The 15,591-nt window shown below is 39.0% G+C and overlaps 1 protein-coding gene across 8 annotated transcripts in view; it reads left to right on the top strand.

Annotated features, from left to right (window-relative positions):
* Positions 1–15,591, top strand: part of GLIS3 (GLIS family zinc finger 3) — a 665,074-nt gene that overhangs the window by 362,488 nt on the left and 286,995 nt on the right. The window lies entirely within an intron of this gene.

The following is a 15,591-nucleotide window of genomic DNA, read 5'->3' as shown; positions in this document are numbered from 1 at the left end:
AATATGCTACAGGTCACTAAATGTAAAATATGTAAAAATTGAGAAGGAACTCAGTGAGATTGGGGTCCCCCAGACAGAATTTCTTCTTTCTGTAGTATGTCTTGATGACAAAAATCTGGAACATGTTTAAGTTTGATTATAGATTGACCAAGTTGTCTGATTCATGTCAAAGTAAACCAAGTGGATGATAGCTGTAGCACAAATATTAGAAGCACTTTGTACCATCCAGTTGGTATTTTTGGGTTTTGAGATTTCTGGCTAGATGAAATTGCATTTCTTGTCCTTACATTACGCCCCACGTTGTGATTTTTCTGAAGGAAAACCTGAAGCTGATACATTGTGAGAATGCCAGGTTATATGAGTGAAAAGAATAATTGCATTTCAGGCAGCGAAACCTTTTTCTGTCAGTAGGGTTCTGCCTTAAAAAATGCCAGAAAGAGACAAGCAACGGAAGGCAATTCCATTTACTCTGTTTGGAACACATAGGCCTATTGCAGGCAGGAAAGACATTCAGTCTCTGAGCGAAAACAGTCCAACCTTTTAGTTATGACTAATCCTGGCTGAAAATAGTTTGGTGGATTTGGCTTTACTGAAAAAAAAAAAAAAAAAGGTTTAAATTACCTGAAAAAAATAATTTTTTGCATTGAAAAATTAATTTCTGTGCAGTAGGATTTCTCCTTTTTTTTAAAACTATTTTTAGAGCTTGCAGAGGCATATAACAAGTTGACTTTTTTTTCATGGATTGGAAACATGTCACTGTTTTTTCCTTTTTTTAAAGAAATTGTTGTTCAAGTACAGTTGTTTCCATTCCCCCCCCCCCCCCCACTTTTCCCCACCCCAGCCATCCCTACCTCCCACCCTTGATCCTGCCCCTTCTTTGGCTTTGTCCATGTGTCCTTTATACATGCTCCTTGACAGTTGACTTTTGCAAAAGTGCATGACTATGAAAATAGGAATACTTAGTGAAAGAATAAGCTGTGAGGTGAATGTTTGCAGGCCTCTACATAGTTTTCCTTGTATTGTTCAGGGCAGGTACGGGAGGTGATCCCTCCTTAGTCTGCCCACTCCCCACTTCTAAACGAATCTTGCCATAATTCAGATTGTTAGATTTAATTCCATTATCAAATTTATAACCACAAAGCATTTACTTATATATGTTTTAGTGCAAATGTATTTATACAAAACAGGGTTTCTTAGGAGCTGACTAATGCTGTAGTTCTGGTCTTGAGATTATATTTTTTGCAGGAACACATTCATTTTCATATTAACATGTACATATCATATCATATCATGAACATTTATGTATGAGAACTGTTGCTGCATATCATTTGCTTATTTTGTAGGGCTGTAGCTAACTGGCAACAAATAACTTTACTGTGAGAGTTTAACAGGCTTCTCAAGTTGTGATCTATTGATGGGAGACATTGTGTTTAATGTAAATGCACATCTGAAAAAGATGCATTTTTTCTGCCTTTTGTAAAACCAATCTTCACACTCTTAGATTCCAGACACAAAGAACTGTTAAAACTGAAATGTTTCATCTCCTACTGCTTTGAAAATCTGGTGGTAGTTGATTTAAAGCTCAAGATCCTTGCCAAGTAAAATGACCACATTCCTCTTTTGGAGACTGAAGTGATCTTTGGGTTTTTGTGGCTGTGTCACATGCTGCAAACACTTGGATCACTTTGAATTATAAGGCCCAGTCCAGTTTTGTTTTACATATGTTTCGCTGCAATAGATTTTCTGTGGACTATACTTAGAGTCAGTCATCATTTTCACTCACTTAGCTTACTGACCCAAGAAAGATGTGATGACCCAATTGTGTTTGGTGACCAGCAGCACAGTGAGCTTCTGGGAGTTGTGATAGGAGAAGGGGGTGTGAAAGGGCTAGCTACTCAGGGACAGCCTGCATACAGTAAGCAGCTACCACTCGTGCGCTCCCTTGGCGCCAAATTCTATTTCATGCATGGGAGAGTGCATCCCCAGAATCTCTGACTGTTATTCTCAGCCTTATCCTGAACTCTGGGGTTCAGATCACTTAAGATTCTAGGTGGCAGAACTGGGGTAGAATTGTTAACGTATTATTTGGTTAACTTAGTGGAAGAAGAGAATTGTTTCTTTTCTCTTTGCCACCCAAGTAACTCCACCCTTCTGCAGATCTCATTCTTACTGTTTCTGTGGAAAGCCAAACCAGGTGCTCTCCTTGCAGGCCTTGCCTTGATTACAGAGGTATTCCTAGCCAATGGCAAAGGCCTTGAGAAGTAAAGTCCTTGTTAGGCAGACAGGCAAACCTCAAGTCAGAAACTAAGATATGGCAATATTATATTAAAAAATAGGCGTCCATTCACTGTTGTCTACTAGCTCAAGTAATTTCTAGGTGTAAAATCACTCTATTTAGACCTTATTGAACTTAGACAAACCCCAACATTGATGAGTCTTGGAATTAACAAAATTTTGAGCATTTCTGTGTACAATTGTGTTGAATTCTATTATGTTTTTCTGAGATGATAAGGTCTCACATTTCCAAGTCAGCACAAGTCTTGGAGTCTCTGAATTTTTTCCCCTAGCTCCTGTTTCGTGTTCCTAAAAGTCTAACCCAAAACTGTAGATGTACACTAACCATCCCTAACAGTATTCATAGTAATGGTTCCGACGGAGCGTATGCTGATGAATGTTTTTACTGTAGGTCTTTTTGTGATTGAGGGGAAGAGTTTGCAGTACCAGGGTGGCATTCCCAGGAAGGTGTGCTCTGAATGAGCTGAAGCTTGTCCAGTCAGCCAGTATGTCTCAGGAGAAAGCCTATCTGATCTGAGCAGAGAGGGACAGGATTTTCGTGCCAGTATCAGAAACACTGATGGCTTCCTTGGTGCGCAATAGAAAGCAGTTGTGCTGGGAGGTTTGGGGGTGTTAATAAGGGAATTAAGGGGAATGTGGGCCGCCACTTAAATTTTGCTTATTTTTCCTGGATGAATTTTATCCAATAGCAAAAAGGAATTTTGCAAAACTTTTACCCACCCACAGATTTTCACGAAATGTCACTGACCAAAGACAGCTTTGAATTTTGTATGAATTGACTCATTTCTCCACAGGCATTTTGCCTGGCAAAATCCTGAGTATTTGCTTTGGCTTGCATACTGGGCAGTTTGCTTTTTAAGTAACATTGGATTATGAGTACAAGAAAATAAATACAGAGCTAGGGCCATGTCCCCATTCCTCTTTAATGGCCTGATTTATGGGTTCATGGCCAGCATTAGCCATGAAAGACATTTCTTGAGGAAAAGTAAATTCAATATAAACTGTGGAAGGCTTTTTTTCCACATCCTTTATTTTATTTTGATAAGACTTGGCATTGATGTGGTGACCACAATAATATGACCAGAAAGGGACCTTACAGAAATATCTTCTAAGCGTAACTGTCAGTTACCACTCCATAACCTTCATGTGGGCACAATTAATAAATTCTCATATTTTTGCATATTGATGAGGGTCTGGAGAATGGGGAATGCTTTAATATTGCTGGGGAGAGTACATTGGTATAACCACTTTGGAGAAAAAAATTGGGAATGTCTAGTAAAGATGAAGTTGAGCAAATCCAGCAAAGCCAGGTCTGAGTGTCTCTCCCACTAAGAAACTCTCCTGCGCGTGGCAGCCGGGATACACACACGGAGGTTTTTGTTGCACCTCTGCTTTTAAAAACCGCGAATCACCTAAGTGCCCGTAGCTAAGGTAACTCAGTAAAATGTGCTTATTCCTAATGAAATAACATATAGGAGTTTAACATTAGTGAACTAGATATAAATCCCTACATAGATAGAGAGAGAGAGTAATGTGGGTACATCTCGGAAAACAATGTTGAATGAAAAATTAAATGCAAAAGCATATAAACACTGTAATACAATTTATGTACCTGTGTACCTTTAAACACACAGGAAGCAGTATTATATAGCTATTGTAGGTACATAATCACTTGCTTAAACAATGAAATTGTGTGGTGAGGATGATCAGTAGCCTTAGGATAGTGGACACCTCTAGACCGGTGCACCACAAGAATTTTAATTTAATTTTATTTTTTACTTCTTATTGACTTTATTAGGGTGATATTGGTTAATAAAATTATATAAGTTTCAGGTGTACAATTCTATAATAAGTCATAAACGATGGTGGAAGAAAATTTTTTTTCAAATTAGAATTGCCACAGGGGAGGTCTGGGCATCCTATTTTAAAAAAAATTATTTATTTATTTATTTTTAGAGAGAGGGGAAGGGAAGGAGAAAGAGAAAGAGAGACACATTAATGTGTGGTTACCTCTTGAGTGCCCCCTACTGGGGACCTGGCCCGCACTCCAGGCATGTGCCCAGACTGGGATTTGAACCAGCAACTTTTTGGTTCCCAGGCAGGCATACAATGCATGGAGCCACACAATCCACTGAGCCATACCAGCCAGGGCAATAATAGAAGAATTTTTAAAACATGCAGTACTAGGGGCACTGACCTATTTCTATAAGATTGGCAGATAAAAATTGACAGCAGCCAACAAGATAGTTGTCCAGTGTGAATGAGTCAGATTTACAAGGTGGGGGCAGACCCCCAAAACTCAGAATTTATTTATAAAAAATTATGTTTTCTTGAATGTTTAAACTTCAGGCACCTTCAAAGGGCTTTCCATTTGATGCAGTAGATTTATGAAGACTTTTCCACTGCTCAGAACGGTTTTTGACCTTGTCAATTTTGATGCCTTTTAGTGCTTCTGCTGTTTTTTTGTTTCACCCCTTCCACACTGATAGGACATTTTCCTTTGAGGACTTTTTTCTCATTGGGAAACAACAAAAAAAGTCACTTGGGGCAAGATTGGGTGACTAGGGAGAGTGGGACAGGGTGGGCATTATACCATTTTGGGTCAAAAACTGCTAAACACTCAGTGTGGTGTGGGCAGGTGTGCTTGTAAATCACCCATGAAAAAATGAGCAAACACGTTGAAAGAATCTTAAAAAAAAATTCACTGAAGCCAAAAGCAGCCTCTCACAACAACGCCAGCTGATATACTGATACAGATGGTTTCCTACAATACTTTCTTCATGGGGGAAGCCCCTCTAGAAGATAATTCTGGGTGTTTTTTTTTTTTTGTCTTTCCCTCTTACACCTTTTTTTGGTCAGATTGTCAAAAAATGTAATATATTTTTTGGTGTGCCACAGAATTGTTGTAATTCATTTTTGTGTGCTATCAGATGAAAAAGGTTGAAAACCATTGTTCTGGAGAGTAAAGAAACAGGAGGAAATGGGATATGGGAATTTGGCTTTATCTATTTTTTTCTGAAAAAGTGAGAGAACTGAAACAAATACAGCAAACTATTATTTTGTTTTAGCTTGGTGGTGGTAACCTAGGTGTCGCAGGTAATTTATAATATCTTTTATACTTTGCAGTTCGTGTTGAAATATTTCATAACTATAAGCATATATTTTTGTTTTAACTACAAGAAAAATCAGTGAGTGTAACACTGTAACCCCCTTCCATATAGACCATTTTTTCAGTAGAGAGGAACAAAACCTAGAGAAATTAAGTGATTTTTCTTTCTCTTTAATATTTGATACATTTTTATTGACTTTATTGGGGTGACAGTGGTTAATAAAATTACATAGGTTTCAGGTATACAAGTCTACAATACTTCATCTGTAACTGTACTGGGTGTTCAGTACCACAAATCGAGTGTCCTTCTACCACCATTTATGCCCCCTTCACCCTGTTCTACCTGTGTCTGTGTCTGTCTGGGAGTCTTTTTTTCCTTTGCCTAATCCCTTCACCTTTCTCACCCAGCCCCAACCCCTCCCCTCTCTGACAGCCATCAGCCTGTTTTCTGTATCCACTGTTAGTTTATTTTGTTCATTAGATTCCACTTATAAATGAAATTATATGGTACTTGTCTTTCTCTGACTAGCTTATTTCATTTAGTATAACACTCTCCGGGTCCATTCACGCTTTCACAAAAGGTAAGGTTTTTTTCTTTTTTAAGGCTGAGTAGCATTATATACCATGTTTTTTTTTAATTCACTCATCTGATGAGCAGGTAGGCTGCTTTAAAATCTTGGCTGTTGTAAATAACACTGCAATGAACATAGAGGTGTATATATCTTTCAAATTAGTGTTTCAGGTTTCTTTGGACATGTTCCCAGAAGTGGACTGAATTGCTAGGTCATAAGGAAGTTCCATTTTTAAAAAACTTTTTGCGTTAACTCTATACTGCTCTCCACAGTGGGTGCCCCAGTCAGCATTCTTACCAACAGTGCATGAGGCCTCCCTTTTCTTTACATCCTCGCCAACACTTGTTTGTTGATTTATTGATGACAGGCATTTTGACAGGTATAAGATGATATCTCATTCTGGCTTTAATTTGCATTTCTCTGATGATTAGTGACATTAAACACCCTTTCATATGTTTCTTTGCCATCCGTGTGTCCACTTTGGAGAACTGTCTATTTGGGTCCTTTGCCCATTTCTTCGTTGAATTGTTTGGTTTTGGGGTGTTGAGTTTTATAAGTTCCTTATAAATTTTGGATATTAAGCCCTTATCAGAGGTATCAGAGAACATGTTCTCCCATTCAGTGGGCTGTATTTTCATTTTGTTGATGGTTTCCTTTGCCATGCAAAACCTTTTTAGTTTGATGTAGTCCCATTTGTATATTTTTCTTTTGTTTCCCTTGACTGAGAAAATGTATTAGAAAAAAGTATTGCTATGAGAAAGGTCCGAGATTTTACCGCCTATGTTTACTTCTAGGAATTTTATGGTTTTTGAGTTTAACATGTAAATCTTTAGTCCATTTTGAGTTTATTTTTGTGTTTGGTGGAAGAAGGTGTTCTAGCTTCATTCTTTTTGCATGTTGTCTGTCTAATTTTCCTACGACCATATGTTGAATAGACTGTCTTCACCCTATTTTATGCTTTTGCCCCCTTAAGGATTCTCTATGTACAGTATCATGTCATCTGCAAATAACAGTTTTACTTCTTCTGTTCCAATTTGAATGCTGTTGTAATATTCTTGTCTGACTGCTGTGGCTAGGACTTCCAGCACTGTGTTGAGTAAGACTGGTGAAAGCAGACATCTTATCTTGTTCCTGAACTTAATGGAAATACTTATAGTTTTGGTTCATTGAGTATGATGTTGGCTGTGGGCTTTGTCACATATGACTTTATTTTGTTGAGGTATGATCTCTCCATTTCCACTTTATTGAGAGTTTTTATCACAAATGGGTCCCGGGTTTTATCAAATGCTTTTTCTGCATGTATTGGTATGATCAGGTACCAGCCTTGCATCCCTGGAATAAATCTCATTTGGTTATGATGTATGACCTTGTTAGTGTGTTGCTGGATCCACTTTGCTAATTTTGAGGACTTTAGCATTTATGTTTATCGGGTGTACTGGCCTATACTTTTCTTTCTTTGTAGTGTCTTTATCTGGTTTTGGAATTGGGATTATGCTGGCTGTGTAAAATGAGCTTGGGAGACTTCTCTACTCTTGAATTTTTGGGGAAACATATGAGAATAGGTATTAATTCTTCCTTGATAAAATGCACCTTTGAAATAATTTCATCCAGGATTTTTGTTTGTTGGGAATTTTTTATTACTTCTATTTCACTAATTGTAATATGTTTATTCTGATTTTCTGGTTCTTCCTGATTCAGTTTTGGGATATATTATATTCCTAGGGATTTATTCATTTTGTTCACATTGTCCAATTTTTTTGGCATATAGTTGTTTGCAATATTTTCTGACAATCCCTAGTACTTCTTTGGTGTCAGTCATTACTTGTGCTCTTTCATTTCTGATTTTATTTATGTCCTCTCTTTTTTTCTTGAAGATCTGGTTAAAGATTTGTCAATCTTGTTTAACTTTTCAGAGTACTAGCTCTTGGTGTCACTGACCTTTTGTATACTTTTTAGACTCCATTTTACTTATTTCTGCTCTGATCTTTATCATTTCCTTCCTTCTGTTCACTTTGGGCTTTGTTTCTTGTTCTTTTTCAAATTCCTTTAAGTGTAAAGTTAGATTGATTATTTGTAATTTTTCTTGTTTCTTGAGGCAGGCCTGTAATGCTGTGAATTTCCCTCTTGTAATTGCTTTCCCAGTGTCCCACAGATACCGGGTTCTTGGGTTCTTGGGTTCTTATTTTAATTTGTTTGCTGGTGTCTTTTGATTTTTTCCTTGATCTCATTGTTAACCTATTCATTGTTTAATAACATGCTATATAGCCTCCATGTCTCTGTATGTATCTCAGGGTTTTTTTTTTTTTTTGTAATTGATTTCTAGTTTCATAGCATTATCGTTAGAGTAGTTGCTTGGTATGATTTCAATCTTCTTAAATTTATTGAGACTTGTCATGTGGTCCATCCTAGAAACTGTTCCATGTGCACTTGAGAAGAATGTATATTATGCTGTTTTGGGATGAAATGCTCTGAAGATATCAATAAAATTCACCTGATCTAGTGCATCACTTAAGGCTGTTATTTCCTTCATGTTTTTATGTATGGAACATCTATCCATTGATGACAATGGGATGTTAAGATCTCCTACTATGACTGTATTATGTCAGTCCCTCTGTGTATGCTCATCCTGATTTGGTCTATATATCTAGGTCTTCCTATGTTCATGCATAAATGATTACAAGGGTTATATCCTCCTGTTGGATTGTTCCATTTACCATGTAGCATCCTTCTTAGTGTCTTACTACGCGGCAGCCTTCATTTTAAAGCCCATTTTGTTAGATGCAAGTATTGTTACACCAGCTTCTCAAAAACTGCTATTTACATGAAGTATCTTTTCCTATCCCTACACTTTTAGTCTGTGTTTATCTTTTATTCTGCAGTGGGTTTCTTGTAGACAGCATATATATAGGTCCTGCTTTATTATCCATGTCTTGTGGTGGGAGCATTTAAGCCACTTACATTTAAAGTGATTATTAATAGGTACATATTTATTGCCATTTTGCCATTTATTGCCATTTTATACTTTTTACCTGTATGTCTCTGTTATCATCTTCTTCTCCCCCTCCCTGTACCCCTTCCCCTTCCTCTTTTCCTTCTCATCCCCTTCCTCCTTCTCTTCCTCCTCACAGGCCATTTAACATTTCTTGTAATACTGGTTTGGTGGCAAGAGACTTTTTAAAGCTTTTTCTTGTCTGGGAAGCTTTTTATTTTTCCTTCGATTTTCCGTGATAGCCTTGTTGGGTAAATGAGTCCTGGTTATAGATCCTTGCTTTTCACCATGTTGAATATTTTGTGCCAGTCCCTTCTGACCTAAGATGTTTCTATTGAGAAATCATCTAACAGTCTAATTGGAGCTTCCTTATAGGTAACCAACCATCTTTCTCTTGAGGCCTTAAGTTTTCTTTTTGTCTGTAATGTTTTTCATTTTAATTATGAAATGGGCCTCTTCAACTTCATTTTGTTTGGGACTCTCTGTGCTTTCTGGACTTGTGTTTTTTCCTTCATCAGATTAGGGAAGTTTTGGGTCATTATTTCTTCAAGTAGGTTCTTGATACCTTACTCTCTCTTCTCTCTTTCTGGTACCCCTATGATGTGGGTATTGTTATAATTCATGTTGTTCCAAAGGTCGCTTAAACTATCTTCTTCTTCTTCTTTTTTTTTTTGCTACTGTGATTGGGTGTTTTTTTCTAGCTTGTGTTCCAAAGCTCTGATTCAATCCTCTGCTTCATCCAACCTAGTGTTTGTTCCTTCTAGTGCATTTGTCACTTCAGATGTTATATTCGTCATTTCTGACTGGTTCCTTTTTATGGTTTCTCTGTCCTTTATCATACTGTTGTAGTTCTCAGTAAGTTCCTTGAGTATCCTTATAACCATTTTCTTGAATTCTATATCTGATAAATTGCTTGCTTCCATTTCATTTAGTTCTTCTGGACATTTCCTCTGTTCTTTCATTTGGGGCCTGTTTCTCTGTCTCCCCATTTTGGCTTTCTCATTGTGTTTGTTTCTATATATCAGATAGATTTGCTATGACTCCCAGTCTTGTGGGATGGCCTTATGTAGTAGGTGTCCTGTGGGACCTAGTGGTGCAGGCTAGGCCCCTTGAGCTGGGTGCTCTAGGAGTATTCTTTTTGTTTGTTAGTTGGGCCTTACTGTTGTAACTGAGCCTTGATTGCTATTGCCTATTTGTGGGATCAACCCTCAGGATGCTTGATCCTATCCACAGAAAATCATTTTCACCTTAGCAGGGTCTGGTGGCTGCCAAAATCTCCCTTTGAATATGCTATTTATGAAGCTTGTTGGAATCTGCTCTGATGTTGTCTAAGCTGGCTACTGGGTGCATTGGTTCTAGGACTCTTGGGAAGGATTTTGATGCGGGCCCATGTCAGATGCTGTCTGTTCCTGGCTCTCAGCAATGTGTTTGGAGCCACAAATGATCTGTAGTTTGTGGCTATTTCTTCTGGGCTTCAGTGCATATGGGAAGGACCAAGCTGTGCACCAAGGCTGGCTGTTCCAACACCAGATTAGGGGCAGGTCAGCAACAATCCCAAGGTACTCTGAAATTCTCCTCCACCTGCTTCTACTTACTGGCTGCCTGTGAGGCTCAGACATTGAAAGAGCCTCTGGAGGAGTGAGGAGGATGGGGATAGGGGGTTTCCAGTCAGGCTCCAGGGAAGGTGGTGGGTGTGGTCTGTGACCCAGCATCACACGACTCAGCCTGTTCTGGATTTTGCTTTGACTTCGGCTGGGCAGCTCACTGGGAGTCGGGTGGTGGGTTGGGCCTTTGGCATCTGGAGGTTGGGTCTACTGGGAGCCAGGCAGTTCATTCTATCGTATCTTTTATGAGGGGGAAGTGTCACTCATGTTTACAGGGAAGTGGGAGGAATTGTCCCCATTCCAAAGCCAGACAACTCAGTCACTGACACCCTCTGAGTCTTCCCAGACCTCTGCTCCCCAGCTAAGGCAGCTAACTTTTCAGCAGGGTGCAAGCTCTGAAGGGTGGGGAGAGAGGGAATCCAGATGGTGGGGGATTCCTGGGGGAATCCATCGCTTCCCCCCAGGCTAGTGCCACACAATGGGGAATACTCTACTCAAGAAAGATGGCATTTGTGGTATAAGCAAGTGATTCAGCCCAGACATCCTGGTGGCTGTCCCCCAACTTCCTCCCTAGAGCCACAAACCCCAGGCTGTCCTCATGCAACTCTAGACTGCTTCACACTCCCTCCCCCTGCAGGAGCCCATGGTGAATAGCTACAAGCAAAAATGTGCGCATTGGCCCTTTAAGAGGGTGCCTGTGTCTGTGGCAGACTGTCTCTCCCTGGGAGATGGAATCCTGCTGCTTTTTATAGCTGGATGTTATGTGAGTGCCCTTTTCTGGCTTTGATGTGCAGGCTGGGGAATCCAGCTTGGGGATCAGGCCCCATACTTCTAAGGTGGTGATATCTCTCTGGAACCTCGACTACCACCCGTGGGAGTGGAGCTAGCCCTATTCCTGTCTCTACCCTTTCTACCAGTCTTGATGTGCTTTCTTCTGCAAATCCTTGGTTATAAGACTCCTCTTCAGCTAGTCTTCAGTTGGTTATTCAGGATGATTTTTATGTAGGTTATTTGTAATTCCAGTTTGGTCTTGGGAGGATGTGAGTGTAGCTTTTTCCACCTACTCTGCTGCTATCTTGAAATCCTACATGATTTTTCTAAGACTAGCAAGGTGTTTGGCGCTTGTCTATTAGTGCCTCCAGGACAGCGGCCCTTGAATAACATTGGAATCTCTATGAAAGCTTTATAAAGTATGCATGCTTTGGTCCCACTACCCCCAGTGTCTGTAGTGTAATTGGTCTGGGTGACCAAGTACCACTTACCGGGTGATGCTAACAGACAGCCGCAGGTGAAAACTAGTGCTCTGAAAGCACCCATGTGCTGACATTGAACTCTAGATAAATTTCAGTTAAAGTGTAGGGAGGCAGTATTTAGGAGGAAGTATGTCTTCATTATCATTTATTCCCTAACAATGATTAGGGTAATTTTGTGTTCCCTTGGCATAAAATTCAGGGATAAGAGAAAACAAGATAATAGAGTGACTCTGGTAGAGGCAGAAGGCTTTCAACTGAGTGTCCATTTCATATTCGGAATGCACTTTTTTTTGCAACTCGTAGCACTTTTTTTTTGCAACTCGTACTCAGTTAAAGGTTGGGATGAGACTGCGCTGAGCAATATATACCATCACCACCTCCTTGCCTCCCTGAGTTAAAAGCGGAGCCGACACATCTGTTACATTGTTCCCACTCTTAAAAGTAGGGTAGAGTGGTCTCCCTTCAAGTGCAATGCAGCCTTTTTGCTTTTAATGTAAAATGATGTTCAAAATATTTTTGCTACTATGGGTATTTTTGAAGAATTAGTTTTACCAAAATATTTAGGTCTCTTTTTTGTCAAATCTTCCTGATGTGATTAAATAAATAAAATTATCGTGAATATCCTCTTTGTCTCTTGAGGCTGAAGCACCACCAGCAAAACATCTGGTAAGGATCACAGAGAGTGTAGCTTCCAAATTGTGTCCCTGAGGCATCACTCTGCCAAATGTTTAATGCAAACTCAATAATTAAAAAAAATACAACTTAACTGCAAGATATTTTTCCCAGCAATTTTACACAGGAAAGAGGGACCAACGTGTTTATTTGCGTATATACATGTTCAACACACTGCAGACGTTATGTGTCACCATCAATTACAAACCTCTTATAGGTAAAAGCAACACTGCAGGTACGCTCATCGGAAGAGACGTTACAACAGTCTGTAAAGCATCTGTCGAGTCGGATTTCACATCCCAAAACACAGTTTAGAAACTGTCCCTTTGGTAGTGGTTTAGTTTGATTTGTCTTTAAAAGACATTTAATCCACGTTACCTGGGGAACTGGCCTGTCATGAACTTTGTCCTGAGAAATAAACTCAAAGCAAATTTGGGCAAACATTTTAAAGCAAATCATGATTTACATTTTTTTGCCCTGTGATTCTAGGATTAATGAAAAACAATAGATAATGAGAGAAACCCTTAGAGGTTAAATATCTGAGGCTTTATCCTCATTAAGCAAAATCATTAACTACATGATGGTTAATATTCCTTTTAGTTTGTATTTGTTTTGTGGTGGTTCTCTAATTTCCATGCCCTAAAATAATGTTTTCAAAATGAGAAAGAATTATGCAAATCTTCTCATAAATGATCTGATTAAGAGAATTATTTCAAACCTTTCGAGGTTTATTCCTATATAGATTTTAAAATGTGTTTTTTAAAATGTATTTTTCTTAGTTCATTCAGATTGTAACAGTGTGGAGAATTAGTTTGGTAATTTGTTAGAAATGCCTTTTGCGACCTTTGGAATATTTCTTGATTACCTGTATTTTGAGTTGTGTTGACATCTTTGGGTTCGGAAAGAATTTAAGTGTGTAGAGTGAAAGACTAAACACGTTAATTTTTAAAAAAACAAAGAGGTAGTCTGATTTTCTTTTATCTTTCACAAGTGTTTTCTTTAAGCTCTGGGTAGAATGATGTGGAAAAGAGATGTTAATATTTTTCCAGGCAGATTTATTAGTTTCTACTGTAATTACTAACTCAGGGCTTCTATAGTATTATGAAGACAATGGATGTTGTAACCCTGGGGCAGTGGGTGTGTGACTGGCAAATATAGACCCTGGGCATGGCAGGAGGGTTCCATTTTTTATCTGTTTGAACTCTGGGCAGTGTTCATCCAGAGGGGAAATAGATTGATCTAATAGATGTCATCACTCTTATAAGAGGTTGGTGTGGAAAGGAATTTGGTGAGAAAGTGGAATGAAACTGTGTGTTCTTATTTCTCAGCACAGTATTTATTTTTATTTTGGGGGGGCCATATACACTGTACTTGAGTAGGAAGAATGACTCATCCTTTTGAGGAAGAATTTTGAAGAACTAAAAAAATTGGAAAGTTGTTGAGAAATTAGAAAATGAGATGACATGGTTCTAGGCAAGCAGGGGTGATGTGCTCCAAACTCAGGGTGACCATATAATTTATTATTCAAATCAGGACACTTTTGAGAGTAAAATGGGTTAATTTCACTGAATATCAGGGTAAACCAGGAGTGTCGTGGGAAAACCAGGATGTATAGTTGTCCTACCCAAGCACTAGTTACACTGATGTGTTCACCCCATCAATGCATATTCATTCATTCATTTGATCACCGAGTGTGAGACACATTCCATGCTCTGTCCTGGAAGGGTGGACCTAAATAAATGGGGTATTGCTTTGAGGAACTCAAAATCTTCTAGAGATGACAGCTGCGTGTATAGTTATTTATGCAGTAATGACACCAGGGCTGTACTGTAGATCTATACAAATTGTTTTAATGGGAAAACTGGAGAAGAGACTTTGAGCCCTGTCTGTAGAATCTGGGCAGGCTTCTTAGAGGAGGTGACTGCATCTCGAAGCAATAGAGTAATCCTTACGGGAAATGGGAATGAGGCCATTCAAGTAGAGGCACTGCACTGTGTGATGGCAGAGGGGTCTGAAAGAGCCCAGGGAGAGAAACAACTTGCACGTAATTTGATGATCCCAGTCTAGGCAGAAGTGGGAAGCGAGGCTGGGAATTTACCTTGGGCAAATCACCAAGGACCTTTTCTATCAAATAGGAATGAATGTTTTTAAAGTTGGAAAGAATCACACACCTAGTTACAACAAATGCAAATCCAATTAATACAAACAATTTCAAGAAGTAGCATCACTGAGTGTGCTTTAGTGCATGTGAGATGACAGTTTGATTTTCCCCTGATCATGTCCATTGTCTCATCAAGTTCACGGTTTAAGTCTTCATTAAAATGTATCTCTTGGTGGCTCTCATACAACACAAATTTTTCTCGGGCCAAGTGGTCGTCAGAGAAACACATAAATGGAAACAAGCATAAAAACATTTTCTGTGGTGGACTTTAACGAATTAAAAACCTGAGGAAGACTAGAGACCAGAGCCATTTGATCACTTATGTCAAGTGATTAAAATGTGGATAGAGGCTACATGCATTATCCTGTCTGAGTAGCTTTCCATTAATTAAATATTTCCTTTTCTAATCTGTAAAGAGAGTGAACAAAGGTTTGGCCTGGCACTCATTATGCTGAGCCCGTCGGCCCCTTTTCAAGACTCCCTCCCTCACCCTCTGCTGCTAAGATTTACCTTGGAATTTTTTCTTCTCAGACAGAATTAATACAGAATAGAGTGAAATGTTTGAGATGGATAGAGGAGTGCAAATTAAGTCAGTTCTCATCCGTGGCGCCCATTCCCTGTGCTTCAGTTCAGTCTGTCTAGACTGCAGAAGGCATACTGGGAGACTTCTTTGCTATTGTTTGGGCTTCCTGCTCCAGCACCTCTTGCCTGGCCAGAGGTTTGAACCTCCCAAGGTCAGGCCATTTGCCTGTGTGACCAGAGACCACAGCCTAGAGTCAACCTCAGTAGTAGAATTAGGTGTTCAGAGTATTCCAGATAGAACATTTGATTGGTCTTGCTCTTAAAACTTACAATGAAGCCTCTCAGGTTTGTCATTCCAGAATAATTTCTTTCCTGTGTTTTAGAATGGTTATTTAAAAGTGCTTTAATTTTTAA

The sequence above is a fragment of the Artibeus jamaicensis genome, unplaced genomic scaffold (genome assembly GCF_021234435.1).
Source record: "Artibeus jamaicensis isolate MK-2021 breed Jamaican fruit bat unplaced genomic scaffold, CSHL_Jam_final scaffold_1964, whole genome shotgun sequence".
Taxonomy (NCBI): domain Eukaryota; kingdom Metazoa; phylum Chordata; class Mammalia; order Chiroptera; family Phyllostomidae; genus Artibeus; species Artibeus jamaicensis.
Note: the sequence above shows the minus strand (reverse complement) of the source record. Positions and strands in the feature narration are given on the sequence as shown.